The sequence below is a fragment of the Tachyglossus aculeatus genome, chromosome 22 (genome assembly GCF_015852505.1).
Source record: "Tachyglossus aculeatus isolate mTacAcu1 chromosome 22, mTacAcu1.pri, whole genome shotgun sequence".
Taxonomy (NCBI): domain Eukaryota; kingdom Metazoa; phylum Chordata; class Mammalia; order Monotremata; family Tachyglossidae; genus Tachyglossus; species Tachyglossus aculeatus.
In genome coordinates, this window is record NC_052087.1 from 43,985,698 (window position 1) to 44,013,414 (window position 27,717).

Below are 27,717 nucleotides of genomic sequence, written 5' to 3' on the forward strand. Positions count from 1 at the left end.
CGACCTCCCCAAAGTCACTTCCCCCCCTTCTCCAACCCCCTGGCTCTCAACACTCTCTGCTACTCTCCCATCCTTCCCAGCAGTATCCTCAGAGGAGCTCTCCCCCCTGCTCTCAAGTGCTACTCCGTCCACCTGTGCTTCTGACCCCATTCCCTCTCATCTTATGAAATCTCTTGCTCCATCCCTTCTCCCCTCCTTAACTTCCATCTTCAACCGCTCACTCTCCACTGGTTCCTTCCCCTCTGCCTTCAAACATGCCCAAGTCTCTCCCATCCTAAAAAAACCCTCTCTTGACCCCACCTCACCTTCTAGTTATCGCCCCATATCCCTCCTACCATTCCTTTCCAAACTCCTTGAATGAGTTGTCTACATGCACTGCCTCGAATTCCTCAACAACAACACTTTCCTCGACCCCCTCCAGTCTGGCTTCCATCCCCTACATTCCACGGAAACTGCCCTCTCAAAGGTCACCAATGACCTCCTGCTTGCAAAATCCAACGGCTCATACTCTATACTAATCCTCCTCGACCTCTCAGCTGCCTTCGACACTGTGGACAACCCCCTTCTCCTCAACATGCTATCTGACCTTGGCTTCACAGACTCTGTCCTCTCCTGGTTCTCCTCTTATCTCTCCGGTCGTTCATTCTCAGTCTCTTTTGCAGGCTCCTCCTCCCCCTCCCATCCCCTTACTGTGGGGGTTCCCCAAGGTTCAGTTCTTGGTCCCCCTTCTGTTCTCGATCTACACTCACTCCCTTGGTGACCTCATTCGCTCCCACGGCTTCAACTATCATCTCTACACTGTTGACACCCAGATCTACATCTCTGCCTCTGCTCTCTCCCCCTCTCTCCAGGCTTGCATCTCCTCCTGCCTTCAGGACATCTCCATCTGGATGTCTGCCCGCCAACTAAAACTCAACATGTCCAAGACTGAGCTCCTTGTCTTCCCTCCCAAACCCTGCCCTCTCCCTGACTTTCCCATCTCTGTTAATGGCACTACCATCCTTCCCATCTCACAAGCCCGCAACCTTGGTGTCATCCTCGACTCAGCTCTCTCATTCACGCCTCACATCCAAGCAGTCACCAAAACCTGCCGGTCTCAGCTCCGCAACATTGCCAAGATCCGCCCTTTCCTCTCCATCCAAACTGCTACCCTGCTCGTTCAAGCTCTTATCCTATCCCGTCTGGACTACTGTATCAGCCTTCTCTCTGATCTCCCATCCTCGTGTCTCTCCCCACTTCAATCCATACTTCATGCTGCTGCCCGCATTGTCTTTGTCCAGAAACGCTCTGGGCATGTTACTCCCCTCCTCAAAAATCTCCAGTGGCTACCAATCAATCTGCACATCAGGCAGAAACTCCTCACCCTGGGCTTCAAGGCTGTCCATTACCTCGCCCCCTCCTACCTCACCTCCTTTCTCTCCTTCTAAAGCTCACCCCGCACTCTCAGCTCCTCTGCCGCTAATCTCCTCATCGTGCCTTGTTCTCACCTGTCTCGCCGTTGACCCCCAGCCCACGTCATCCCCCTGGCCTGGAATGCCCTCCCTCCCCACATCCACCAAGCTAGCTCTCTTCCTCCCTTCAAGGCCCTACTGAGAGCTCACCTCCTCCAGGCGGCCTTCCCAGACTGAGCCCCCTCCTTCCTCTCCCCCCTCGTCCCCCTCTCCATCTCCCCATCTTACCTCCTTCCCTTCCCCACAGCACCTGTATATATGTATATATGTTTGTACATATTTATTACTCTATTTATTTATTTATTTATTTTACTTGTACATATCTATCCTATTTATTTTATTTTGTTAGTATGTTTGGTTTTGTTCTCTGTCTCCCCCTTTCAGACTGTGAGCCCACTGTTGGGTAGGGACTGTCTCTATATGTTGCTAATTTGTACTTCCCAAGCGCTTAGTACAGTGCTCTGCACATAGTAAGTGCTCAATAAATACGATTGATGATGATGATGAAGGGCAGAAACAGAAACAATGCTGTTTTCTGACCAGGGGAGGGAAGTGAAGGACCTGAGTTCTGGCCCAAGAGCGTGACAATAACTGAGCAAGGACTTCTGCCCCGGAACGAGGGCCACGGATATCCCTTGGGTGGCTCTGGGGTAGGAGACAGTTCACTCTCAAAAGAGGACAGGAGCAGAGAGGGCCTGCCTCAGCCATGACTGAGAATGAAAAAAGCCTCGCTATGGATACAGAGTCAAGCCAGGTACCACGAAAGAACCCTCTGCCAGCTGTGATGGGCCTGGGTGAAGGCTGTTTCTAGCCTGGCTGACTGGGGGCTGGAGAGAGCCCGGGTCTGCAGCAACCACAGGAACCAGAGCTTGCCTCCTCCTGTGGGGATGTGGATCAAAGAGTTGGGCCTGGAGCTGCCATCTTGGTGACTCCACTTCCTTCGGGTCCTTTTTCAGCACTACGGGAAGGGGCAGACTGGCCTCAACTGTCTGAGTAGCTCCGATAACTTTGGGGAAGAAGTTAGCTAGCTTTACTCCCATCATTAGAGTGCCTATTCATCAGGTTTTATACTGGATAGTCTGGTTTTCAGCTGGCTGGCCCCCTGGCTTGTCCTGACCCAGAACTGGACATTTTTATGTCCAATTTTTAAGTTTTGATCTCACCTCTGCAGTTCCTGTTGTTGAGTTTCACAGTTCAGAAGCAGTGCCAAAAGGTCATATGGACCTGGGTGGGAAAACACTTTAAGGTTCACAAGAAATCTGTGTTCTGCAAAATGGCATGTGTGATGTCATCATTTTTCCACATGTGCCGGGCATTCTATCCAGCCCACAGAGGAAAAACACATGTTATGGGAGAACTGACTGTATACATATGAGACAGGAAGTCTGCAATAAATTCAGTTGTAAGATGAAGGCCATTAGGCCAGGGTGGGTTACCTTAAGAGTGGTTAGTCTCCCTTGACTTGGGGTTGACCTCGGCAGGGACTTTAGGGCAGCAGGCTGGGGATGGGCAGCAGGGAGTTGATGGATTCATTCATTCATTCATTCAATCATATTTATTGAGCAGTTACTGTGTGCAGAGCACTGTACTAAGTGCTTGGGAAGTACAAGTTGGCAACTTATACAGACGGTCCCTACCCAACAATGGGCTCACAGTCTAGAAGGGGGAGACAGACAACAAAACAAAACATGTGGACAGGTGTCAAGTCATCAGAATAAATAGAAGTAAAGCTAGATGCACATTATTAACAAAATAAATAGAATAGTAAGTATGTACAAGTAAAATAAATAGAGTAATAAACCTGTACAAACATATATACAAGTACTGTGGGGAGGGGAAGGAGGTAGGGCAGGGGGGATGGGGAGGAGGAGAGGAAAAAGGGGGATCAGTCTGGGAAGGCCTCCTGGAGGAGGATGAGAAGATGCCCCCATCTAGGGGACGTGTCAGTGCTCATTGGTCTAGAAGTTTTGCCGTTCCCCTATCAGGGTGAAGGCCAGAAGGCCCAGTTTGGCTGGAGGATGCAGTCAAGAGGGCATCTCTAGAATGTAAGCTCTTTGTGGGCAGGGCGTGTGTCTATAAATCAGCAATATTCTTCCAAACGCTCTGTACAGTGTTCTCATGCACACAATAAGCACTCAATAAATACCATTGATTACCTCTGAGGTAGAGGAGAGTTAAACAGAGGAGTTTTCTCCTTAAAATCTTTAGGCATCTGCAATGATGGGACTTCCAAGAATTCTGCTCCACCACTCATTCATTCAGTCATATTTATTGTGCTCATACTGTGTGCAGAGCATTGTACTAAGCACTTGGGGAGAGTACCATATAACCATAAACAGACACTGTCCCTACCCACAATGAGCTTATAGTCTAGAGGGGGAGACAGATGTTAATATAAATAAATTGCAGATATGTATACAAGTGCTGTAGGATTGGGAGGTGGGGATGAATGAAGGGAGCAAGTCAGGGTTATGCAGCAGGAAGAGGGAGAAGGGGAAAGGAGAGCTTAATGTAGGTGGGCCTCTTGGAAGAGATGTGCTTTCAATAAAGCTTTGAAGGGGGAAAGACTAATTATAGGATTTGAGGAGGGAGGACTTTTCAGGCCAGAGGTAGACTGTGGTTGAAAGGTCAGCAGCGAGATGAGATGGAGGTGGAAGATTAGCATTAGAGGAGCGAAGCATGTGGGCTGGTTTGTGGTAACAGAGTAGAGAGCCTTCCCAGATCTCCAATAAGTGCCTCAGGCAGCCGTGGTCTCCATCCTGGACACTCCTCCTCCATGACCCCCGCCATACTGCCTGACATTTGCTGCAGCCAGGATGGGTGGCAGGGGGTCGTGGGGAATGGGACGTCAGATCCCTAGGTCCCTAGAGAAGCAGAATAGTATAGTGGATAGAGCATGGGCCTGGGAATCAGACGGTCATGGGTTCTAATCCTGGTTCTACCACTTGTCTGCTGTGTGATCTTGGGCAAGTCATTTCACTTCTCTGGCCTCAGTCACCTCATCTGTAAAATGGGAATTGAGACTGTGAGCCCCACATGGGACAGAGACTACGTCCAACTCGATTTTGCTGAAACGGCGTGGCACAATGGATAGAGCACGGGCCTGGGAGTCAGAAGGTCATGGTTCTAATCCTGACTCTGCCGCCTGTCGGTTATGTGACCTTGGGCATGCCACTTCACTTCTCTGGGCCTCAGTTACTTCATCTGTAAAATGGGGAGTGAGACTATGTGCCCCATGTGGAACAGGGACTAGCCCAACCGATTTGCTTGTATCTACCGCATTGCTTAGTACAACGCCTGGCACACAGTAAGTGCTTAAGAAATACCTCACAATTATTATTATTACCCTAGAAAGGCCTTTCCTGGTGTCCATTGCTGGGCTGGGTTACATTGGAGAGAGAAACTCATGAACGCTGGCAGAGAATCCAGCCTTCACCCTGGTAGGGGAAGGGTAAAATCCTCTAAGATCAAAGGCCTGGATCTGGTTTGGAGAATTTCCTCGTAAGGGGGTCGGGGGGGAAGGGGGTGTTGGGACTGGAAAGATGATGACGTTGATGGTGATGATAAAGGTGATTGCAGTTGTTAAGAGCTTATTATGTGTCACATACTGAAGTAAGCACTGGGGTAGATACAAGTGAGATGCAGCCCCTGTCCCTCATGGGGCTCATAGTCTAAGTAGTGGGGAGAAGAGACAACATGAGAGCAGGAATGAAGCTCTAGGGGAGGCAGCTATACTACTGATGAATAGGACTCACCTTTCCCCTGGATACTGATGCATATGACTTTCTGCTCCCCCCTTTACAAGAGCTTAGTACAGTGCTCTGCACAAACTAAGTGCTCAAAAAATACCATTGATCCTGGTGTGGGTGAGGGGTTAGGAGACAGGAGACTTGGGTTCTAGTTATCAATCCATCAATTAATCCATCAATTAATAGTGTTTATTGAGCATTTACTATGTGCAGATCTGTGAACTAAGGGCTTGGGAAAGTTATAATAATAATAATAATAATGATGTTTATTAAGCACTTATTATGTCCTAGGCACTGTTTTAAGTGCTGGGGTGGATACAAGCAAATTGGGTTGGATATAGTCCCTTGTCCCACTTGGGGCTCACAGTCTCAAACCCCATTTTACAGATGAGGTAACTGAGGCACAGAGAGTTTCAGTCTATACCCCCTTCAGTCTATACTTTGCTGCCCAGATTATTTTCGTACAGAAATGCTCTAGGCACGTCACTCCCCTCCTCTCCAGTGGCTGCCTGTCAACCTACAAATCAAGCAAAAACTCCTCATTCTCAGCTTCAAGGCTCTCCATCACCTCGCCCCCTCCTACCTTACCACCCTTCTCTCCTTCTACAGCACAGCCTGCACCCTCCGCTCCTCTGCCACTAACTTCCTCACTTTGCCTCGTTCTTACCTGTCTGCTGTCGAGCCCCGGCCCACGTCCTTCCCCTGGCCTGGAATGCCCTCTCTCCACGCATCCACCAAATTAGTTCTTTTTCTCCCTTCAAAGCCCTACTGAGAGCTCATGTCCTCCAGGAGGCCTTCCCAGACTGAGCCCCCTTATTCCTCTCCTCCTCCCCTCCCCATCGCCCCTACTCCCTCCCTCTGCCCTACCTCCTTCCCCTCCCCACAGCACTTGTATATATTTATACATATTTATTACTTTATTTATTTTACTTGTACATATTCTCTTTTCTATTTTATTAATGATGTACATATAGCTATAATTCTATTTATTTTGACGGTTTTGACACCTGTCTAGTTGTTTTGTTTTGTTGTCTGTCTCCCCATTCTAGACTTTGAGCCCGTTGTTAGGTAGGGACCGTCACTATATGTTGCTGACTTGTACTTCCCAAGCGCTTAGTAAGCGCTCAAATAAATATGATTGAATGAATGAATGAATGAAAGTGAAGTGACTTCACCCAAAGTCACACAGCAGACAAGTGGCAGAGCTGGGATTAGAACTCATGACCTTCTGACTCCCAGGCCCATACTCTATCCACTACACCATGCTGCTTCTCTGACACTCCCTTGCTGAGTTTCTTGGGTGAAGTCACTTAACTTCTCTGTGCCTTGGTTGTAGTCTCTTGCCAATTGGGAGGGTGATCAATCAATCTGTCAGTGGTATTTATCAAGCCCTTACTGGGTGCAGAGCACTGTACTAAGAGCTTGGTAGAGCACAGTACAACAGAGTTGGTAGACATGTTCCCTGCCCACAAGGAACTTAGAGTCTAGAGGATGATCCTTTCCTCTAATATTTTGCTTGGTACTTAAGAGTGCTGATATGAAAGCATTTTGGAAAACATGAATGATAGAAATTCAGAGTGACATTTCATTTATGATTCTTGGAAACCCAAGAGTCTGGGCTCTGGGGAGAGGGAGGCAGCGGGAGGGGACACTCTCTGTAGGCTCTTGGGGTCAAAAGCTCAAGCTGTTGGAATTGTTGCTGCTGCCCCCTAATCAATTTCACATTGATCTTGTCAAAGCAACTGAATATCCTCGACAAAGGATATTCCAAAGCCAATGTTCTTTGAATGATCCCTTTGTTTCACACAAAGAGATTCTCGTTAATCCTCAGCCGGGGTGCATCTGACAACCCGTTTGGACATTTCAATCTCTGAGAAGCTGAGCCCCTGTGTCTCCCTGTGACAGGATTAGAGTTGGCAGGGTTTGGAAATCAAAGTCTGGAGCCAACACAGGGTACTTCATATTCTGCTACAAAAGAGCAGCATGGCCCAGTGGAAAGAACATAGACCTGATTGTCAGAGGACCTGAGTTCTATTCCTGCCTGCACCTCTTATCTATTGTGTGACCTTGGGCAAATCTCTTAACCTCTCCATGCCTCAGTTCCCTCATCTATAAAATGGGGATTAATACTGTGAGCCCTATGTGGTACAGGGACTGTGTCCAACCTAATATCAAATGCTTAGTACAGTGCTCTGCACACAGTAAGCGCTCAATAAATACGATTGAATGAATGAATGAATTATCTTATATCTACGCCAGTGTTTAGTACAGTGCCTGCCACATACTAAGTGGTTAACAAATATCACTTGGTTAAAAAAAAAGCCGATGTTCAAGGATGCTATCCCCAACCTGTTCCTTAGCAACCACAGGTAGCCTAGAGGCAGCTGGGCAAATCTGGAATGGAGAGGGCTGCTGCAGAGGGGTCCTGAGGCTCCCTGAGAACCAAAGGGGCCCTTGGAGTCAGTGGTGTGCCTTGAGGCAGTCCTGGAACTCCATGGTTGGAAGACTGCCAAGCAGCATGGTCTAGTGGATGGAGCATGGGTCTGGGCATCAAAAGGACCTGGGTCCTAATCCCTGCTCTGCCACTTGTCTGCTGTGTGACCTTGGGTAAGTCATTTTGCTTCTCTGTGCCTCAGTTACCTCACCTGTAAAATGAAGATTAAGAGTGTGACCCCCAGTGAGACAGGGACAGGGACTTGACTAACTTGTGTCTACCTCGGTGCTTAGAACAGTGCTTGACACAAAGTAAGTGCTTAACAAACACCACAGAAAAAAACCCCAAAACAAAAAAAATGACATGTGGGACATTGGGAAGGTTGTGAGTGTTCTTCCTGGGATGGCTCTTCCTCGAGCTAAGAGGAGCCCAAGGACTCTTCTCTTCGGGCTGTTTCACTGTTGTTTTTCCTGAATTTGCTCCCTTTTCCTTCTTCTTTGTTCATCTGTCCTCCACTTTAGGTTGTGAGCCCTTCTGGTCCAGGGGCCACGTCTGACTCTGTGCCCTTGTATCTCTCCCGGGCACTCAGTACAGAGATTGCACGTTCATGATCACGGAATCCCCAGTCAGGGATGACAGAGGAGCCTTGATTCTGAGACCTCAGACAGGGAAGGCGGGTGGAGGCTTTAATGATAATGGTGTTGGCTTGGGCAGTGCCACTTGCACTTTTTCTCCCCTGCCAGCCACGATCCCAGAATGCAAAGAGCAAGTAGGCAGGCAGAGATAAGGCACATTGCCAAGGGCACGTGCAGTCTTTGCCCAGGTTAGCCAGCTCAAGGATGACAAACCAGGTCTCCTGTTTCCCAGAGCAAGGCTTTTTTTTATGCTATTTGTTAACCGCTTACTATGTGCCAAGCCCTGTACTAAGCTCTAGGTTAGACACAAGCTAATTAGGTTGAACACAGACTATATCCGACAGGGGAATCACAGTATTCATCCCCACTTAACTGATGAGGTAACCGAGGCACAGAGAAGTTAAGTGACTTGCCTAAGATCACCCAGCAGACAAGTGGCAGAGCTGAGACTTTAGAACACAGGTCCTTCTGAATCGGGCTCTTTCCCCTGGATCAACAGCAGAGCTCCTCTCTATACTGCAATGTCTTGACAAGTGCCATTATAGTTTCTACTTAGCTCTGACCTGTGGGAGGTATTCAGAGAAAGCCTGTTCACACATTCTCCCAAGCGCCTAGTACAGTGCTCAGTACGCAGTAAGCACTCAATTAATACCACTGATTGATTCCTTTGAAGGGTTTCACTGATGGCTTTTTTCAGAGTTGCCAGGACCCAAGGCCAAATGAGCTGTATTGTACTTTCCAAGGGCTTAGTACAGTGCTCTGCGCACAGTAAGAACTCAATAAATACTTTTGAATGAGTGAATGAATGAATGAGGTCTGAGATTGCCCCTCCCTACCCGAAACTCACATCTGGGGCCAGTTTGGCTAGTGGAGGGCTGCTTCTAAGCCTGCAGTTTGAGGCAGCGGTGCAAAGCATCCTGGGATCTTTGAGTCCAACGGTACTCTATAAAAGCATAATGCCTGATTCTTGCCAGCCAGGGATGTATTTATTTCATTTATCTGGCATTTTCCCTTTGTGATTCTCGCATAAAAAGGGCCCAGAAGTTCAATTTTATTACACTCTGAGTGTAGGTGTGTGTGTGCGCCTGCTCGGACTAAAACCTGGAATGACTCAGACATAAATTGCTTCATTGTTTTTAATATCGTCAGAATGGATTTAATCAATTTTCCCAGGGAAAACAGTATTGTAATTTCTAAAGGTCCCTATGGAATAAAGTTTTTATTTGAAGTCGGAAGCAAACGGGTACCTAGACAGTGATAGATCGAAATAATAAAGGGGAGAAAAAAACGAGTGGCTGAGGGGAGGAAAGAAACCCAGTCGTCTGGCAGCTCGGAGAACTTTCAGGAGAAGAATAGAGGTATTCAGAAGCAGGAAGGAAATGCTACTCTGCCAGTTTGAAAGTGAATGCCGCATGTCTCTGTTTGGAGGCAATGGGGAGAAACACCCAGATTCGGAGGAGCCGAAGAGCTAGAAGGGATAGAGTGTTCTCTTTTTTTAATGGTATTCGTTAGTGCTTACTATGTGCCAGGCGCTCTTCTAAGCGCTGGGGTAGATACAAGCTAATCAGGTTGATCACAGTCCCTGTCCCACCTGGGGCGCACAGTATTAATTCCCATATTACAGATGAGGTAACTGAAGTACAGAGAAGTGAAGTGACTTGTCCAAGGTCACACAGCAGACAAGTGGCAGAGCTGGAATTAGAACCCAGGTCCTTCTGACTCCAAGGTCTGTGCTCTACCCACTAGGTCATGCTGCTTTTTCAATGTATTTGGTGGGTTGCAGGGATGGGGTTGGGGGGAAAGGTGTGGATGGAGTGAACTTTTCTTCACTATTGCTCCAGAAACTCTGGCTTCCTCTCCTGATTACCCAATAAGCTCATTAGAAGCTGCCTGATGAATTGCATGCGGCTTTTTTTTTTGTATCTCTGTCTTGAAATTCCCATCGTGTTTAATGAATTACAGAGGCTAACTGGAAGCATGAATCATAAAGTATTAGAGGGATATGGTTTTTTTGCAGTCTTGAAGGCACAGGAATTCGTGTTTGCTGCTTTGGTAACTTGCTCATTTGATGTCCTTCCCTCAGGGACATTGCCTTTATTGGGTTTCTGCTAGGTTGGAAGATCCTTGAGACCAGATATTTGTCCTCCTTCCTCTATCATATTCTACTAAGAGTTTAGTATAGCTTTCTGCTCCCAGTAGATGTTCAATAGGTAGGATTGACTGACCATTGAGATTTGAAAACATCCTTCCTAGCTGGGCCCTCTCTGCTAACTACTGTGGCTAGCCCCAAAGTAAAACGTGTTTACACATTTTTCATGGTATTTGTTAAATGCTTACTATGTGCCAAGCACTGTTCTAAGAACTGAGAAAAGATACAAGATAATCAGGTTGGACAGAGTCCATTTTTTATATCTGTTAAGTGCTTACTATGTGCCAGGCATTTTTCTAAGCACTAGGAAAGATACAAGATAATCAGGTTGGACAGAGTCCATTTTTCTTTTAAGGTATTTGTTAAATGCTTACTATGTGCCAGGCATTGTTCTAAGCCCTGGGGTAGATACAAGGTAATCAGATTGGACGTAGTCCCTATCCCATATGGGGTTGACGATGTAAAATCCCCATTTTACGAGATAACTGGGGCACAGAGAAGTTAAGTGACTTTTGTGGTGAGCTCACAGTAAGCCACCTTTTTAGTGACTGACTGTAATCCTGTGAACAACAATAAGGAAGAGACTTTGCGATGCCGCTGACGGGCTCTACCTGAGACAGGTGATTGCTGACCTGTGGAGGTGGAGCATGGAGGGACGCATGGCTTTCTCCCCCTGTGTGGCTCAGTGGAAAGAGCCCGGGCTTTGGAGTCAGAGGTCATGGGTTCAAATCCCGGCTCTGCCAACTGTCAGCTGTGTGACTTTGGGCAAGTCACTTCACTTCTCTGGGCCTCAGTTCCCTCATCTGTAAAATGGGGATTAAGACTGTGAGCCCCCTGTGGGACAACCTGATCATCTTGTAACTCCTCCAGCGCTTAGAACAGTGCTTTGTACATAGTAAGCACTTAATAAATGCCACCATTATTATTATTATTATTATTACCCAGTAACAGGCCTGGGCCAATCAATGACTGCTATGTAGAGCCACAGCTGCAATGTCAAAGGCAGAATTAAAGGCAGTTGTTTTGAATGGAGAGGAGGCACCTGAAGGTATACACAGAGAAGCAGCACAGAGGCATGTTGAGATGCAGAGAGAAGCAAACATTGAAGCAGCAGGAGAGCAGCACTTGGAAGCAGAAAGAAGCATTAGCAAAATGGGCTCCTTTGACCACAGACTGGTATTGGACCCTTAGTGGAGTGAGTGTGTGTACGTCTCACTCCCTTGCATGCTCGTAAAACTAAGTAAAAAACTTTCCACAGTAACTTGGTGATCAGAGGTATGGGTTGAACTCTACTATGTGTCACTGAGGCTCCCGTGGTCCAGGAAGGACCTGGTTGGTACAAAACGGGGGCTTGCAACAAATTTCCCAAGGTCACATAGCAGATGAGTGGCAGAGCCGAGATTAGAAACCAGGTTCTCTGACTCCCAGGCACATGCTTTTTCCTTTAGGCCACACTTCTAAATTTCCCTTATGGTCCACACTGGGCAGCCTTGAATTTTAGGTGTCCCAAGCCCCTTCTGAATAAGTCCATTGAGACACCATTGGTTGGAAGAACTGGGTTGTCCCATGGGGACTTTGGACTGAAAATTTCATCTCTGATGCTCAGGAGGCTGGGTTGTAACCTACTGGACACGTGCAGTGCTCTGCACACAGTAAGTGCTCAATAAATACCACCGATTGACTGTGGTGAGCTGACATGGATCAGAAGCAAGCAGGAAAGACAAATGATTTGAAGATGAATGATAATAATGATAACGACAATAATAATGATTGTCATATATAAGTGATTACTGCGTAACAAGCACTGTGCTAAGCGCTGGGATAGATATAAGATAATCAAGTTAGATGCAATCCCTGTCCTACATGGGGTTCACAGTTGTCAGCGCTTTGCACATAGTAAGCGCTAAACACATGCCATCATTATTATTATTAAGTAGGAGGGAGTACAGGTATCTTATCCATATTTTTACAGATGAAGAAACCGAAGCCCAGAGAGGTTAAGTGACATCCTAGGTCACACAGCAGGCAATTGGCCGGGCTGGGATTAGAATCCAGAAGTGAAACATGGTGGGAGAAGCTCTGGGGGGAGGGAAGCATTTATTGGGAGCACCTTGGCAACAGGCTGACCAGCCTGGTTTGCTACAAACAGCAGGAGGGTGGCTCTCCTTGAGATGATCCAGAAACCAAAAGACAGATTGGATGGAGGTGCCAGGCCTGCAGAACGCAATTGCCTCAGTGAGTGAATGTCTCATATTTCCATGCATAAGGGCAGAATGGACTCTGGTCTGAGTCTGGAATTTGACCCAAGGCTCATTGGTGGTTGAGAATTGATTGCTGCTCTGAAAATCAGGAATGGAGTGGTCTGGGCAGTTTTGTAGCAAATGAAATACATGGATGGATGAAAATAAAGATTTGGTGTGGGTGTCTGTGTCTGCATGCATGTGCTATTTTCACCCCTCTCCTAGGCCCCTGACAGGAGAGAGAGGATGAAGGGAGAGGGAGAGTGCCACAAGATGGAGTTTGAAACAGGTATTGTACCTTTCGGTGAAGAGGTTCCAGTTAAAGACTCCTTAATCAGTCAAAACACCAGTGGTATTTATTTAGCGCTTACTATGTGCAGACTACTGTTCTGAGCACTTGGGAGAGTACAGTACAAGATAAATTAGCAGACACATTCCCTGCCCATAATGAGTTTATGGTCTAGCAGCTACCTCAGTTTCCTCATCTGAAAAGTGGGGATTTAATATTTTTCCTCCTTCCCTTTTAGTCTGGGAGCCTCATGTGGGACAGGGATTGGGACTGATCTGATTATCTTATATCTATCCCAGTGCATAGTATAGTGCGTGGCACATAGTAACTGCTTTACAAACACCATGATGATGATGATGATGATGATGATGATTTTTCTTTATTGAGTGTCTACTGGGTGCAGTCCACTGTACTTAGTGCTTGGGAAAGTACAGCAGAAAACACAGGTCACATTTCCTACCCATAGGGAGATTACCGTCTAATGGGGAAGACAAACACTGATAAATTCCCAACTTTGTTTATTGGAAATATGAAATAATGGACATGAGCAAGATCATTACTGTAGACTGCAGGGATTATGTCTACCAACTCTACTGTGCCTTATTTTCCTTAGTACAATGCTTTACCCACAGAAAGAACTCAATCACTTCACTTCTCTGTGCCTCAGTTACCTCATCTGTAAAATGGGGATGAAGACCGTGAGCCCCATTTGGGACTTGGACTGTGTCCAGCTAGCTTGTATCTAACCCAGTGCTTAGAACAGTGCTTGATGCATAGTTGGAGAAGCAGCGTGGCTCAGTGGAAAGAGCAAGGGCTTGGGAGTCAGAGATCATGGGTTCTAATCCTGGCTCTGCCACTTGTCAGATGTGTAACTTTGGGCAAGTTATTAACTTCTCTGTGCCTCAGTTACCTCATCTGTAAAATGGGGATTAAGATTGTAAGCCCCGCATGGGACAACCTGATTACCTTGTATCCCCCGCCCCCCCCGGCCCCCCGACCGCCAAGAGCTTAGAACATTGCTTGGCACATAGTAAGTGCTTAACAAATGCCATCATTATTTATTATTATTAAGTGCTTAACAAGTGCCATATTTTTAAAAAACTGTTGATTGATCACTAGACTCACTGTATTTTAGTGGCTCTGCCTTGTGAGGGCCAAGGGAGTTAGGGGGCTTGAGGGGCAGAATTCCTAGTTATTCTAGTGCTTTTGGTCTTTAATAATTATGATTAAAATGGTATTTGTTAAGTACTCACTATGTGCCAGGCACTGTACTAAGCTCTGGGGTGGGGGATAGGTCCTGACCCAGGTGGGGCTCACATTCTCAATCCCCATTGTAAGGTGAGGTAACTGATGCCCAGAGAAGTGAAGTGACTTGCCCAAGGTCACACAGCAGACAAGTGGCAGTGCAGGGATTAGAACTCATGTTCTGACTCCCAGTGCCGTGCTCTATCCACTACATCATGCTGTTTCTCTAAACTGCCTTAAACTGCCTCCCCACCACTCTCACTGGATCTCCATTCTCCAGGTGGACTAGACTGTAAACTCTCTGTGGGCAGGGAACATGTCCACCAAAGAGCACGGGCTTGGGAGTCAGAGGTCATGGGTTCAAATTCCAGCTCTGCCAACTGTCAGCTGTGTGACCTTGGGCAGGTCATTTTACTTCTCTGTGCCTCAGTTCTCTCATCTGTAAAATGGGGATTAAGACTGTGAACCCCCCGTTGGACAATCTGATCACCTTGTATCCTCCCCAGTGCTTAGAACAGTGCTTTGCACATAGTAAGCACTTAACAAATGCCATCATTATTATTATTACTCTCCCAAGTGCTTAGTACTATGCTCTGCACACAGGAAGTGTGAAATAAATACGACATTAATTAATTGATTGTCTGTTTGATGTGGACTTACTATGCCACTCTGCCATCATCATCTGTGCTGAACAAACCCATTCTGGGTGCAGAGCACTGTACCAGGCATTTTGGAACAGATAAAGAAAAGCAACAAACCTTTCCTTGCCTGTGAGGTGCTTACAACCTAATGGGGCAGAAGGGCCTCCATTCACATGTCCAGATCCTGGGACTGACCACCTGTCACAGCCCCCTCCTTGCAGCTAACACTCCATCCTGTCCTTCCTCATTTATTCGTTCATTCATTAATCAATTCATTCCATTGTGTTTATTGAGCCCTTACTGTGTGCAAAATACTATAGTAAGCACTGTTCCTCAACTGGCATTTCCCCTTGTTCCCCTCTGCAAGAATAATCTTTATTATTAAGCTCCTATTAATTCATAGACGCTTTCTACCCAGATGGACTGATTAATAATAATAACTCTACTATGCACTGGGATAGATACAAGATGATCAAGTCCCACATGGGACTCTCCATCTAAGTAGATTTCTAGGCTGAGAGCTCGTTGTTGTGTAGGGATTATCTCTATCTGTTGCTGAATTATACTTTCCAAGCACTTAGTACAGTGCTCTGCACACAGTAAGTGCTCAATAAATACTATTGAATGAATGAAGTAGGAGGGAGAACAGTTATTGAATCCCCATTTTGCAGATGAGGGAACTGAGGCCCAGAGAAGCTAAGTGACTTGCCCAAGGTCACACAGCAGGTAACTGGTGGAGCCAGAATTAGAACCCAGGTTTTCTGACTCCTAGGCCCAGGCTCTTTCCACTAGGCCATGCTGCTTCTTATCCAAAGCTGACTGATCCAGAGCCTTCCAGAAAATGAAAAGTGGGGTGTGATTCCTTCCAGGGGAGGTGGTAGCTTCCAGTAGGGAGGCAGCTCCTTGTGAACTCTCCCAAGCACTTAGCCCTCTGTAATAATTAATAATGATGGAATAATTATGGTATTCATAAGTGGATACTGTGTGCCAAGCACTGTTCTAACCACTGGGGTGGATACAAGCTAATCAGGTCAGTCACAGTCCCTGTCCCACATGGGGCTCTCAGTCTAAATAGGAGGGAGAACAGATATTTCATCCCTATTTTAAAGATGAGGAAACTGAGGTTCAGTGACTTTCTCAAGGTCACAGAGCAGCCAAGTGGCAGAACCAGGATTAGAATCCAGTCCCTCTGACTCCTGCTCTCCTTCCACTAGGCCTTGCTGCTTAATAGGTGCTTACTATATTATTGTGTTAATTGACTGATGCTTGTGGGTGCCAATTAAGAACTTCAGACATAGCCTTGTCTTACTGAGGAAGCAGATAGTGCCTTTTCACATGGTGAACATCATTTGGGGGACTTTTTAGGGGGCACAGTTGAGTTTGTGTGAGCTGGACTTGGAGGTGGAGTAGCCTAGGGGGATGAACACAGGACTGGGAATCTGGAGACTTGGGTTTTAATTGTAGCTCTGCCACTTGTCTGCTGTGTGACCTTGAGCAAATCATTTCATTTCTCTGGGTCTTAGTTTTCACACGAGTAAAGTGGAGAAGATGCCTGTTTTCCCTCCCTCTGAGACTATGTATCTTGTGTGGAAGAGGGACTGTGTCTGATCTGATCTGATTACATTGTACCTACCTTTTGTTTAGTACAGTGCTGGGCACAGAGAAAGCTTAATAAATACCACAATTATTATTATTTTGATTATTATGGACCGAGTGGAAATGACTAGAATAGGGAAATGGTGATGATTGATTTAAAAAAAAGGATAAATGTACTATTTGGGGGGTTAAATGCAGCTCTGACCATTTCTCTTGGGGATTTAGTCAGCCCATCCTGTCCTGATCCAAGCAAAAGCCACAATAACGAGCAACTCCTTCCAATCAATTAATAAGCTAATGATATTTCTTCAGCCTTTACTGTGTGCAAAGCACTGCACTAAGCACTTGGGAGCATACAATATAGCAGATATAATGGACACGTTCCCTGCCCCTAAGGAGCTTATAGTCTAAAGATCATTCCAATCAATGAGCATCATCTTCCAATCAATTACACAGTCAGTTGTGTTTGTTGAGCCCTTACTAAGTGCAGAGCTGTACTAAGCACTTTGGGAAAGTGCAGGTAGACATATTTGCTACCCACAAGGAACTCATTACAGTCTATAGGTATTACCACATCAATGAGCATTCCCTTCCAATCGATCAATCAGTGGTTACGGATTACTGCATCAGCCCCTGCATCAGCCTCCCATCCTCCTGTCTCTCCCCACTTCAATCTATACTTCACGCTGCTGCCCGGATCATCTTTGTGCAGAAATGCTCCGGGCATGTCACTCCCCTCCTCAAAAATCTCCAGTGGCTACCAATCAACCTATGCATCAGGCAAAAACTCCTCACTCTTGGCTTCAAGGCTCTCCATCACCTCGCTCCCTCCTACCTCACCTCCCTTCTTTTCTTCTACAGCCCAGCCCACACCCTCCGCTCCTCTGCCGCTAACCTCCTCACTGTGCCTCGTTCGCGTCTGTCCCGCCTTCGGCCCCTGGCCCACGTCCTCCCCCTGGCCTGGAATGCCCTCCCTCCGCACATCCGCCAAGCTAGCTCTCTTCCTTCCTTCAAAGCCCTACTGATAGCTCACCTCCTCCAGGAGACCTTCCCAGACTGAGCCCCTCCTCCTTCCTCTCCCCCTCCCCCCCCCATCCTCGCCACCCTACCTCCTTCCCTGCCCCACAGCACCTGTATATATGTTTGTACAGATTTATTACACTATTTTACTTGTACATATTTACTATTCTATTTATTTTATTTTGTTAATATGTTTTGTTTTGTTGTCTGTCTCCCCTTCTAGACTGTGAGCCCGCTGTTGGGTAGGGACCGTCTCTATATGTTGCCAACTTGTACTTCCCAAGCAGTTAGTATACTGCTCTGCACACAGTAAGCACTCAATAAATACAATTGAATGAATGAATGAATGGTATTTGCCCAGCCCTTACTGTGTGCAGAGTACTGTACTAAACACTTGAGAGAGTACAATAGAATAGAGTTGCTATATATCTTCCCTGCCTACAAGGAGATTATAGTCTACGGGTCTTCCTATGTCAATGAGCATCCTCCTTAGCCCAGGATTCCTCTTCCATGTGGGAAAGGAGTGGTGACGGGAGGTCTCTGACTAGAGATGAGGTATTGGAGTCGTATAGGGGACAAGACATTTTCTTTTGGTCAGGTAAGGCTGAGGCTTGGGCTGGGTTTTCATTCATTCATTCAATTGTATTTACTGAGCGCATACTGTGTGCAGAGCACTGTACTAAGTGCTTGGAAAGGGTTTTGGCTTGAAGGATCAGAATGAACTGCTTCTTTGAGACGCTGAGTCCAGGTGGATTGTGGGTTAATGGACTGAAGAGTCCCAGCTCTAGGCAGGCTGATCAGACTCTGAACTGGATCTCCAGATACTTCCAAATGGCTAGAAAATGGCCCAGTCAGGACCGAGAGGGCCACTTTTTCTTTTTCTTTATGGTACTTGTTAATATTTAGTATTTGTTATTATGCATCAAGCAGTGTTCTAAACTTTGGGGTAGATATAATTTCATCAAGTTGGACACACTTCCTGTCCCACATGGGGCTCACAGTCTAAATTGAAGGAAGGAGGATTGAATCCCCATTTTACAGATGAGGTAACTGTGGCACAGAGAAGATAAGTGACTTGCCCAAGGTCACACAGCAGATAATTGGCAGAGCCGGGATTAGAATCCCTTTTCACTAGGCCACGCTATTTCTCCAGGCCCCGTTGCATCTCTTTCTGGTGGCTGATGATTGGGTTGAGGCTCGGAGGGGTCAGGGAACAAGGGAGGCATTGTGTGGAACGGTCTGGGGAATTGGAGGAGTTGGGGGGAGGCGGGGGCAAAAATGAGTCATGTGACACAAGACACAACAGAGTTAGGAGGGGTGAGATTGGTGAGAGGCATGAAGATATGAAATCACAACTAGGATATGAGTCCCCTCAGGGGTAGAGAAAGCCCCCCAGATGGAAGGAGAGGAGAAGACAGAAACCTGGACAATCAGGTCCTGATTTGGAAGACAGGGGGCTGGGAGGTTGGCTTGTTTTCCCACTCTTTCTCCCCCTCTCGGATTTGAAAAGGGTGGGTGTTCCAGGCCAGAGGCAGGATGTGGGCCAGGGGTCAGCAGTGAGATAGGTGAGTTCCAGTCACAGTGAGAAGATTAGCACTAGAGGAGCCAAGTGTGTGCGCTGGGTTGTAAAAGGAGAGTAGCGAGGTGAGGTAGGAGAGGGAAGGTGGACTGCTTTAAAGTCATTAGTGTGTAAACTTCCTGTCATCAGGGAATATGTCTTGAACTTGAGGAACAGTGTAACCTAGTGGAAAGAGCATGGGCCTGGGGGTCAGAGGACCTGAGTTATAATCCCAGCTCTGCCACTTGCCTGCTGTGTGGGCAAGTCATTTCACTTCTCTGGACCTCAGTTTCCTCAACTGTACAATGGGGATTCAGTACCTGTTGTCCCTCCTACTTAGACTGTGAGTCCCATGTGGGACAGGGACAGTGCCTGGCCTGATTCATTTGTATTCATTCAATGGTATTTATTGAGCGCTTATTATGTGCAGAGCACTGGACTAAGCGCTTGGAAAGTACAATTCGGCAACATATAGAGACAGTCCCTACCCAACAACAGGCTCACAGTCTAGAAGGGAATGTATCTATTGATAGATTTGTATCTAGATTTGTAGATTTGTGATACAATAGATTTGTAATAATAATAATAATAATAATAATAATAATAATGGAATTTATTAAGTGCTTACTATGTGCCAAACACTGTTCTAAGCGCTAGGGAGATTACAAGGTGATTGGGTTGTCCCACGGGGGGCTCACAGTCTTAATCCCCATTTTACAGATGAGGGAACTGAGTCCCAGAGAAGTGAAGTGACTTGCCCAAAGTCACACAGCTGACAAGTGGCGGAGCCGGGATTTGAACCCATGACCTCTGACTCCAAAGCCCAGGCTCTTTCCACTGAGCCATGCTGCTTCCCCTCATGGATCGATTTGTATCTATCCTTGTGCTTAGCACAGTACTTGACATATAGTAAGCACTTAAATAACACAGTAATAATACTAATACTTATGCTGAACTTCCCAAGCACTCAGTACAGTGTATGCATTCAGTAATCTTTCAATAGACTAGTCTTTCCATAAATATCATTACTACTACTACTACTCCCACCAAGAGTGTTGGGTGCAGAGTCAAGCAGAAGTAAATAATAATAAGCAATAATTGTGGTATTTGTTAAGCGTTTACTATCTGGCAAGCACTGTGCTTAGTGCTGGGATAGATAAAATAAAAACAAATCAGAGACAGTCCCTGTACTCCATGGGACTTGTGTCATTCATTAATTCATTCAATCATATTTATTGAGCACTTACTATGTGCAGAGCACTGTACTAAGGATTTGGAAAGTACATTTCGGCAACAGAGACAATCCCTACCCAACAACGGGCTCACAGTCTAGAAGTGGGGAGACAGGCAACAAAAGAAGTAGACAGGCATCAGTAGCATCAAAATAAATATGATTATAGACATATACACATTATTAGTAAAATAAATAGAATAATAAATATGTACATATATAAACAAGTGCTGTGGGGAGGGGGTAGAGCAGATGGAGGGAGGAGGGGTGTTGGGGAGGAGGAGCAGAGGAAAAGGGGGACTCAGTATAGGAAGGCCTCCTGGAGGAGGTGAACTTTCAGTAGGGCTTTGAAGAGGGAAATGAGCTAGTTTGGTGGATGTGAGGAGGGAAGGCATTCCAGGTCAGAGGTAGGATGTGGGCCAGGGGTCGACAGCGGGAGCAAGTATTTTATCCCTATCAATCAATCAATGGTATCTGAGTGATTACTTTGTGCAGAGCACTGTACCAACTGCTTGGGAAAGTACACTACAACAAAGTTGGTAGACAGTTTCTCTGTCCACAGGGAGCTTACAGTCTAGAAGGGGAGAAAATTCCTGTTTTACAGGTGAGGAAATGAAGACTCAGAGAAGTGAAGTGCCCTGCCCAAGGTCACCCAGCAGGTAAGTGGCAGAGCTAGGATTTGAACCCACAACTCCCGATTCTGTGTTTTTTCCACTGGGCTCTCTGAACTCTCAATGCAGGATGGAGAAACAATGGACAATTCCTCCTCCCTTCTCTTCCTCCCTCCCACCTCACCAGCCCTGACTGAGGGATCCTTTTAATCTTCCCTGTGTGGATGAGAACTCACCTGTGCCCATTCTCTCTTCCCCCTCCAGTGGGGGCTTGGCCAGGACTGGAGTTTCCCTCGCGCTGCCACTACTTAAACACCTACCACCAGATTGATAGTCAGGAGCAGATGCTGACAGCCCCAGTGTCTGGCTACCGCAAGCCCCGCCGAGTGTGGTGAGGATAGCCGGCCCACCTGGCCTATTGGCACGCTCCGATTTTTCCGTGTCAAACAATGGAAGGTGAAATTTTCCCTCCCCTCTCTCTAATTGAATAATTTACTGTAAATAGCTGTCATTTACTTGGGGAGCTGCAGTGGATCATTAGCCAAATGGATGTGAGTATGTCACAGCTTTAATGTGTTGGAAGGTAGAAAATGGAATCATCTAAATGGAGCCATCAATACTGCCGGCTGAATTAAGTCATAAGCACTTAAGGCTTCAAGTCCTCCTTCTTGTAAATTACCTCCCTCCCGTGGCCGAGAGGGAAGGAAGGGTGCCTGTGAAATATGGCGCATTTGTTTCTCGGCTTCACAGCTAATGACCCAACAAGAGCCATTTAAATCTCCTCCAGCTGGGGAGGGGCCCACTTCGGATTCCCCCCTTCTTCACCCTGGCAGGAATTGGTGCGGTCTCCCAGCCAGGGGCTGGCCTTCCTGTTGACAGAGCTTTGGCTTCTCTCCATGCTCAGAGACAGGCAGGCAGGTGGCTCTGTATCCTTGACCCCTCACCTGGTCTCTTTCCACCTGTGGTAGGCTATTTCTTATTCACACTTGACCCAGGGGAAGAGAGGAGTAAGTGGGGAGGAGGAGGAGAAGGAGGATGAGGAACAAAAGGAGAGGTAGGAGAGGAAGGAGAAAAAGAACTAGAGGGAGGAGGAAGATGGAGAGGGAGGGTGGGGGAGGGAAGAGAAGGGGAGGGGGGGAGGGAAGAGAAGGGGGGGAGGAGGAGGAGGAGAGGGAGGGGATGACAGGAAGGAGAAGAATGAGGAGAGGGAGGAAGAGGAGAGGGAAAAGGAGTGGGAGAAGAGAAAGGAGAGGAAGGAGGAGGGAGAAGAAAAAGGAGAGGAAGGAGGAGGGAGAAGAGAATGAGAATGAGGGAGAGGAGGAGAGAGAATAGCACTAGTGCTAGTAGTAGTAATTACAGTATTCTGAGTTTACTTTCTGCAAAGCACTATACTAATCACTGGGAAAGAATACACATGTGGGAATTGAACACGGTCCCTCTTCCTCCTGGGGCTTGTAATCTAAAAATGAAAAGGGATAGAGGGGACTGGTGACAGATAACATATGAGAAAAGGAGGAGGGGGAAGAACAGTATAGCCAAGTGGAAACAGCACAGGCCTGGGAGTCAGAAGGCCTGAATTCTAATTCTGGCTCTGCCACTTGTCTGCTTTGTGACCTCGGGCAAGTCACTTAACTTCTCTGTACCTCAGTTTCCTTATCTGTAAAATGGAGAGTAAGACTGTGAGTCCCATGTTGGACATGGACTATGTCCAACCTGATTATCTTGTATCTACCCCACTGCTTAGTTCAGTGTCTGGAAAATAGTAAGTGCTTAATGAAAACCATTAAATTAAAAAAATAAGGATAAGGAAATGGAAGAGGAGAGGGCAGAGAGGACCAAGTGCAGTAGAAAGCGGAGGGGGAGGAGGAAGAAGGAAAGGAGGATGAGGAGGGAAAGGACAAGAAGAGAGAACAGGAAGAGAGAAAGGGGAATGATGGATTGGATGGAGGGGAAGGAAACGAGTCTCGATTAGTCAACTTATTTTCTTCAAGGGAAGAAAAGAGCTGTGAAGTCTAGACAGTCTTGACCTGGGAAATTCAGCTTCTGGGACATATTTCTGACTCCCAGGTTTGCTGGGAGTTTTGGAGTCCATACCCACTCTCTCTGTGTTTCTAATATGATGGAGCTGACCTACCAGGATCCCTCCCTGTTTTTGAGGCATGGGGAGAAACAGCATGGCCTAGTGGAAAGAGCATGGGCCTGGGAGCCAGATGACCTGACTTCTAATGCTGGCTCTGCCATGTACCTGCTGTATGACCTGTATGTAGGACAAGTTACTTCACTTTCTATGCCTCAGGTACTTAATTGGTAAAATGGGGATTAAGACGGTGTGCTCTTTGTGGGACAGGGGCTGTGTACAATCCAAATATCTTTTATCTACCCCAGCCCTTAGTACAATGCCTGGAACATAATAAGCACTTAGCAAATACCAAAACAAAACAAAAAAAGGAAAAAACAAAAGAACAATAACAAAAACAAATCAGGAAGAGAGAGACTGGAGAAAAAACATCGCTAAACCTGTCTGTTGTTCATCAGGAAAAAGGGGGCTAAGAATCCAGATATTATTCTTTTTTTAAATAGTATTTGTTAAACACTTACTATGTGTTAAACATTGTTCTAAAAGCTGGGGTAAGTACAGGTTAATTAGGTTAGACACTGTCCCTGTTGTTCATGGGGTTCACAGTTTAAGTAGGAGGGAGAACAGGTATTCAAATCCCTATTTTACGGTTGAGGAATGTGAGGCGAAGGGAAGTTAAGTGACTTGATCAAGGTTACACAGCAAGTAATTGGCAGAGCTGGAATTAGGACCCAGGTCTTCTGATTCCAAGGTCTGTACTTTTTCCACTAGGCCATGCTGCTTCCCAGCTTCATTTATTTTTCATTCCCTTAAGCAGTCCTAACCATAACAGCATCCTGCAGTGACCCCTAGCCCTATAAGTTGGTCCAGAGGAAGGAGCACTGTTTGGAAATCTGGAGACCTGGGTCCTACCAATCAATCAATCGTATTTATTGAGTGTCTACTATGTGTGGAGCACTGTACTGAGCACTGGGGAGAATTTGCTAGAGCTTGTAGGTACCAACTTTGCTCTCCAGTACCTTAGATTATCTCTGTTTTTTCCAGCATTTAGCCTAGCACTTCCACATACTTCTGGACTAAAAACAAGCATGAGATTTTGGAGTCTAGATTATTTATCTAATAATAATAATGGTACTTGATAACAACTGTGGTATTTGTTAAGCATTTAACAAATAGCATGAGTATTATTAAGGACTTACTGTGTGCCAAGCACTGTACTAAGCACTGGGGTAGGTACAAGCAAATTGGGTTGGACACAATCCTTGTCCCACATGGGGCTCAAAATCTCGATCCCCATATTACAGGTGAGGGAACTGAGACACAGAGGAAGTGAAGTGACTTGCCCAAAGTCATACAGCAGATAGGGGCTGCTGTGTGCCATGTACCATTCTAAGTGCTAGGGTTGATACAAGTTAACCAGGAAGGTCACAGTCCCTGCCCCACAGGAGGCTCACACTCTAAATCCCCAATATACAGATGAGGTAATTGAGGCACAGAGAAGTTCAGTGGCTTGCCTGAGGTCACATAGCAGAAATGTGATGGAGCCTGATTCCCAGGCCTGTGCTCTACCACTAAGCCATGCTTGTTCATTCTTTCAATCATATTTATTGAGTGTTTACTCTGTGCAAAGTACTGTACTTAAGCACATTCCCTGCCCACAGTGAACTCACAGTTCAGAGGGGGAGACAGACATTATTATACATACATATGTAAATACATAAAGTACAGATATATACATATGTGCTGGGAGGATGAATGAAGGGAACAAGTCAGAATGACACAGACAGGAGTGGGAGGAGAGGAGGGGCTTAGTTTGGGAAGGCTTCTTGGAGGAGTTGTGCCTTCAGTAAGGCTTCGAAGTTGGGGAGAGCAATTATCTGTCTGATATGAGGTGAGAAGGCATTCCAGGCCAGAGGTAGGATGTGGGTCAGAGGTCAGCAGTGAGATAGATGAGATCGAGGCACAGTGAGAAGGTTAACATTAGAGAAGCGAAGTGTGCTGCCTTGGTTGTTGTAGGAGAGTAACGAGGTGAAGTAGGACGGGGCAAGGTGATGGACTGCTTTGAAGCTATTGGTGAGGAGTTTTTGTTTGCGCAGGTGGATGATGGCATTTATTAAGCACTATGTGCAAAGCCCTTTGGACAATCACTGGCATTTCTTGAGGAGTGGGGAAACATGGCATGAACCTTATTGAAGGAAAATGATCCAGGCAGTAGGGTGAAGTATGCATTAATGAGGTAGCAGTTTAGATGGAGAGGAAGGTGTGGATTTTAGTGGTTTCAACCTGAAATGCCCTATGCCCCTCCACCATACAGCATGAAATGGGGCCTAATTGGCTCCAAGGGAGTCTTGCCCTGGACACAGGCTCCTCCCCTTTCATTCATTCATTCAATCGTATTTATTGAGCGCTTACTGTGTGCATAGCACTGTACTAAGCACTTGGGAAGTACAAGTTGGCAACATATAGAGACGGTCCCTACCCAACAGTGGGCTCACAGTCTAGAAGGGGGAGACAGAGAACAAAACCAAACATATTAACAAAATAAAATAAATAGAATAGATATGTACAAGTAAAATAAATGAATAAATAGTGTAATAAATATGTACAAACATATATGCAGGTGCTGTGGGGAAGGGAAGGAGTTAAGGCAGAGGGGATGGAGAAGGGGAGGAGGGGGAGAGGAAGGAGGGGGCTCAGTTTGGGAAGGCCTCCTGGAGGTGGTGAGCTCTCAGTAGGGCCTTGAAGGGAGGAAGAGAGCTAGCTTGGTGGATGTGGGGAGGGAGGGCATTCCAGGCCAGGGGGATGATGTGGGCCGGGGGTCGATGGCGGGACAGGCAAGAATGAGCACGGTGAGGAGATTAGCGGCAGAGGAGCGGAGGGTGTGGGCTGGGCTGTAGAAGGAGAGAAGGGAGGTGAGGTAGGAGGGGACGAGGTGATGGAGAGCCTTGAAGCCGAGGGTGAGGAATTTCTGCCTGATGTGTAGGTTGATTGGTAGCCACTGGAGATTTTTGAGGCCCCCTAGGCCAAAAGGTGATCCTAGATTGCCACATTCCAGGAAATCCAGGGAATACCAGATTCACGGACTGTGCAGGTCTTGGGGTGGCCATTGGGTGCCAGTAAGGAGCCACCCTGAGCTACGGCAGAGAAATCTTCACTTGAGTAAAGAATAGCCAGTAATAATTATGGTATTTTTTAAGTGCTTGCTATATTCCAGGCACTGTACTAAGTGCCTGTCTACTTGTTTTGTTTTTTGGCCTGTCTCCCCACCTTATAGACCGTGAGCCCACTGTTGGGTAGGGATTGTCTCTGTTGCTGAATTTTGCTGAATTGTACTTTCCAAGTGCTTAGTACAGTTCTCTGCACACAGTTAGCACTCAATAAACATGAATGAATGAATGAATGCTGGGGTGGATACAAGCAAATTGGGTTGGACACAGTACTGTCCCACAAGGGGCTCACAGTCTCAATCCCCATTTTACAGAGGAAAGAACTGAGGCCCAGAGAAGTGAAGTGACTTGCCCAAGGTCACACAGCAGACAAGTGGCAGATCTGGGATAAGAACCTATGACCTTCTGACTCCCAGGCCCTTGCTCTATCCACTATGCTATGCTGCTTCTCTAATAATAATAATAATAATGCTTATTATTAAGCTGCTTAATTGTTAAGCTGCTTACTATGTGCCAGGCATTGTACTAAGCACTGGGGTGGAAACAAGCAGATCGGATTGGACACATTCCCTATCCCACATAGGGCTCATGGCTCAATCCCCATTTTATAGAGACCTGAGACCTGGAGAAGTGAGGTGACTTGCCCAAGGTCACCCAGCAGATAAATGGCAGAGCTGGGATGAGAACCCATGACCACAGGCACACAGAACCATGTTCTCTTTGGTTTAAGAGGGACAAGGTTTGAACTCCCGTAGTTGGTTGGGGATAAAAAAAACCAAATTGTAGACTGTTGGGAAATACAGGAAGGAAAAGGCAGAGATGACAAATAGATATGTTGCTATTCCTTGTACACATTGTCAGGGTTTAAGTTGGCCAACTGTCCATGGGTGGTGGGGCCAGTTAGTCATTTGTATTTACTCTGTGCTTACTGTGTGCAGAGCACTGTACTTAGCTTTTGAGAGAATACAATATAAGAATATAACAGACACATTCCCTGCCCACAGGCTTACAGTCTAGAAGGTATAGTCCTGTTTGTCTGGCAATCCCCACGTGTAGGATTTCCCTAGCTTCCATGCCATTTAAGCCCCTGTAGACTGATACCATAATAATAATAGTTATGTTATTTAAGAATTTACTATGTGCCGAGCACTGTTCTAAGCACTGGGATAGATAACAGGGTAATCAAGTTGTCCCACAAGGGGTGCACACTTTAATCCCCATTTTACAGCTGAGGTAACTGAGGCACAGAAAAGTGAAGTGACTTGCCCATGATCACATAGCAGACAAGTGGCAGAGCCGGGATTAGAACCCCTGTCCTCTGGCTCCCAAGCCTGTGCTCTTTCCACTAAGACACTGCTTCTCTGGTGCAGAGGGGAGACCTGATAAGGATTGTCTCTATCTGTTGCTGAATTGTACTTTCCAAGTGCTTAGTACAGTGCTGATTGAATGAATGAATCCATCTTCTTCTTGCTGGGGTCACTGATTGTAGAGTTTGTGGATTTTCCTGTTTTCCGTAGGCAAATTGAACTCGTTTGAACTGCAGCACCTTCTCCAGCCTATTGGTTGAGTCATTAATCTCAAACCGGGGATACTTAGAGTTCTAACGCACAGTGCTCATTATATT